We start from the raw sequence: 4,571 nt of genomic DNA on the forward strand, positions 1-4,571 counted from the left end.
GAGCTATTCTCTGCCCTAGAAATCTCTCCGAGAGCTGATCCGACTAAGTTCTTGAGTTCACGAGCCTTTAGCTTGAGACTCGAACAAGTCGAAGGGAAATCTCTTTGATTTCCATAGTTAATATTTATTTTTAGGGAAAGGAGCAAGCGAACGTGTAGTGGGAAGAAGCGCCAAAAAGCCTCCTAACTCCTTTTTGAATATATAAAAAAGCCCGCTTCGAAGGTTTCTTTCCAAATCCTTTCTTTTACCGCTTTCATTTATCGCTTTTTGATTGTTGCATTGCACGTTTAAAACTTTCATCATGTAGATAGTTTACTTATAATCGTTCTAATAAATAGGGGTAGTTTAGTAATTTTACGCTATTATTTATGAAATAATCTGTCATAGGGAACCCGAAAGGGGCGTTGTGGGGTGCTAACACCTTCCCCACACGTAATCGACTCCCTTACCCAAACTCTGGTTGTAATGGCCAAAGTTGATTTGCGAAAATCAATTGCCTTATGTCTTTTTCCAATGTTTTGAGTAAAACATTGGTGGCGACTCCAAGAACCCCTTTTTGCGAAAACCACTAATCCATGGAGGGTCCCGTTTGGGATTAATACGGATTGGTGAGAATTATTTAACAAAATTGTTAGTTCGATGAGGTCTCAGTTTGAGAATAAGTCGTTCTAACAATCCATCATTTTTCAAAACTAAAAAAGAGTCCAACCATCGTCGCGAATGCCAATGTCCGTTTCGGCGGGTGGCGACAGATGGCGACTCCACTGGGGAAGCCTCGAGAGTCAGTCCCATTTAGTGATGGATTATTTCTAAAATGATAGTTTAAAATTACTTCATTACCCCTCGCTTGTATGATAATATGTTTTACCTAATTGGCTTTAATAACTGTTGGGTGTTTAAATTTTCGCAATTGTTTGAAATATAAACTGCACACGAACCTTTGCACACAACAGTTCCCTCTATACCCGGGGGCATGAGTGGAAAGCCATAGGGAGTGGATGGTAGTACGGCCGGTTGTCGAATGGGTCTATAGGTGCCCGTAGACCGTTGTCGGAAAGCATCACTCAAGGTGAAAACCATGAACTCAAGTCCGACAGTGCGTTGGAGCTTTCCATCGACTTACGACGAAAGGGATTGGGTCCCTATAATGGGGGCACCTTGGGGGCCTTAGACCGGTGAGAACAGTTAGAACCTCCTTGAATATGCACTTGTCTGCAGGATACCCCTACCTCGTGATTCGCTCGTGACTGTTCGTGGATGAGTGAATTGTTTGTGCATTGTTTATGTGACATTGTTTGAGCATACATTGCATTCTTTAAACATTCAACATTCCCCTTTTAGAATAAGAATAAATAGGAATAAGAATCTTCCATTACATGGTGTTAACATCTACCCTCATCACATTCATGTAGGTAGTTTCCCTTTTCACCCAAAAAATACAAAAAACAAAATACCCAAAAAAAAAAAAAAGTTATTTATCCAAACCAAGCAATATCATGCATCATCTTAGGAGCATCCTGAAAACATGATAATGCTTAGTTGAATAAACACAATGCATGCATATTCAACGCCATCATCTCATATCATGCATTCTTATCGAAGATCATGGAGGGATCTAGGGGAGTGCAAGGGCAGTTGAAGAAAGTGGACTTCTTGTTATACCGTGCCGAGAGGTTGGACCACCTCTATTCTTTGATGCCACATGAGGCTCGTGTTGAGTTCGAGAAATCATATGGATGAGTCCTCGATTTGATGAAGATATGTGTGGATCCGGCCTTTCTGAGAGCATTGGTTCACTTTTGGAGTCTCGATCTGCATTGCTTCGAGTTCCCCCAGTTTGACTTAGTTCCTACTCTCGAGGAGTACGAGCTCATGCTGCGATGGCCCAAATCAGCAAGAGTCTATGTTTTTCATGGTAATTATGTGGCCGTGGAGAGGGTCGCTACTCAAGTCAAACTACCATCACGATCATCTGCCTTAGTGGGGAACGGCAGTATCAAAGGTTGGAAGCTCGCTATGATTGAGGATCACCTTTCTTCCTTAGCTGGTGAGGGAGATTGGTTAGCTTTCAACAAGACTCTAGCGTTAGCCGTGTTTGGGACAGTCCTATTCCCCTTTCACGCTAACACAGTGGACCATGCCGCTATGGATGCTTTCTTCGCATGGGACGTGCACATGAAGAGTCCCGTGCCTGCCATTCTTGCCGACACCTTGCTTTCTGTCAACATATCTCAGCAGAAGCAAGGGAAGATTATCCGATGCTGCACCTCCTTGTTATATGTGTGGAGCATCACACACTTCTACGCCTCTAGTCACATGGGGACTTTCCCCGATCCGTTGAGGAGCTTTTTGAAGATCCCCGTATGCCGCCATTATGCTTCCGAATGGAAGGAAGAGATGGAACAGTGGAGCATCGAGCACTTCACATGGGTTTGTCCTTGGTTCCGTCCGAGCAACGTATTGATGAGATGCGGCAGTTACCCAAGCGTACCTTTGATGGGCCTCAGAGGTTGCATAGCTTATTCACCTAGATTGGCTATGAGGCAACTTATGAGGACTCAGATTGTTCCTACTAAAGAGGAGCTTGGAGGATTGTGTTTCTCCTTTGATTCTGAGCATCAAAGGGACATGCACGCTGTCGTTAGAACATGGGAGAGACCAATCTACGAGGGAGATCGAGAGCTTGGAAAGCCTCGGGTATCCGTCTCCACCGACTACGAGACTTGGAGGAGCGAGAGGGGAGTGCCCCAACCATCCACCTCTTGCGCAACCGCAGTCACGAGGAGGTTGCTGCAAGAACAAGTCGATGCCTTGACCAAGAAGCTGGAAATCATGGGAGCTCAGATGAGAGTTCTTGAGGAGAAAAGCGAAGAATCCAATTTCGCCATTGACGGTCTACAAAGGCAGTGCAAGAAAAAAGACCATGAGATAGAGCGGCTCAAGGACGAGTGTGCTAACCTTAATGAGAAGGCTATTCGGGCATCCAAAATGCCAAAGGTCGAACCGAGTAGTCAACTCCGAGATGTCGACGCAAAGATAGCACGCCTTGAAGCCGAGTACGCAAGGCAGGCACAGTTGATCAAGGATATGCAAGATGATCTACTCTTGACTCGATCCGATGCGCAGCAATGGCGGGAAGTTGCTCAACAACAAACCGCAAGCCTTTCCGATTTTCGCAAGAAGGAAAGGGAAGGATTAACACATATGGCTAAGCTCCGAGAGGAGAAGGATCGAGCCGAAGACGAGCTTAATAAGCTGCAAGCCATGATCAACTACTATATTCAAAAGGCGAAGGACGCTCAAAAGATTAGTGATAATATGAGCCAAGCGGTCCATACGCAAGCCGAAACAATGGCCCGTCATGTAGAGGAAGCCGAAGTTGAATGGAGAAGAAACATGAACCCGCCTGTGGGTTTCTATCGGCTTTTCTCATTTTGTAAAAATTTGCTTCGAAGCATTGTATAATGAGTTGTACACTTTCTTTGATTAATAAATCGAATTTTTGAGATCTATGAAATCTTTCAATTGCCTTTGCATTTCATAGTCATTCATTTGCATACATCTCTCCTAGTAATTCATTAATAACATTAATAAAAAGAAAGGATTAATCGATGCGTATGTTCAGAATGGATCGCACGCCGTTTGTTATTAAGTGTAAGCCAACAACCGCGCCAAGCGAACGCACATCAACTCCGTTGTTGGTAATCAAGACGAATAAAGGGGAAGGTCCGACACCGTTGAAGATCACTGCTCCAAGACCTTTTCCCTACGAATCGAATAAAGCTGTGCCATGGATATACGACATCCATTCTTCTGCCGACAGCGATATCTCTAACATCGCTGGACTTGGGGGCATGACTAGGAGTGGCAGGATCTACACTCTCGAAGATCTTCATGATAAAGCTCCCAAGAATAAAGGAAAGGAAAAAGAAAAAGAGAAAATCGAGGAAAATAAAGAATCCGAGGAGGAGACTGACGAGCTGTTAAAATATATCCGACAGAGCGAGTACTCCATCGTGGATCAACTTCATAGGACGCCAGCAAAGATTACTCTGTTGTCGTTGATCCTAAGCTCCGAACCGCATCGGCAAGCTCTGTTGAAAGTCTTGAACGAGGTGTACGTGTCGCACACTATCTCCCAAGACAAGTTTGAGGGGATTGTTAGTCACATCACGGCTAATGATCACCTCACTTTCACCGATGAAGAAATCCCCGCTGAGGGACCGAATCACAACAAGCCCTTGCACATCTCTATAAAGTGCAAGGAATATCACATCGCTAAAGTCTTGGTGGATAATGGATCTTCCTTGAATGTGATGCCAAAAAGAACGTTTGATCAAGTGGCAATCAAGGGAATCCAAATGCGCCCGAGCGACATGATCATCCGAGCTTTCAACGGTTCTAAAAGAGAAGTGGTGGGAGAAATCAATCTTCCAATCCAAATTGGACCCACCATCTTTAATGTCGAATTTCAAGTGATGGACATTACTCCCGCGTACAGCTGTCTCCTTGGCCGACCTTGGATTCATGATGCGAAAGCTGTTCCCTCTACGCTCCACCAGAAAGTCAAA

The sequence above is a fragment of the Cajanus cajan genome, chromosome 8 (genome assembly GCF_000230855.2).
Source record: "Cajanus cajan strain Asha chromosome 8, NIPB_CcT2T_4, whole genome shotgun sequence".
Taxonomy (NCBI): domain Eukaryota; kingdom Viridiplantae; phylum Streptophyta; class Magnoliopsida; order Fabales; family Fabaceae; genus Cajanus; species Cajanus cajan.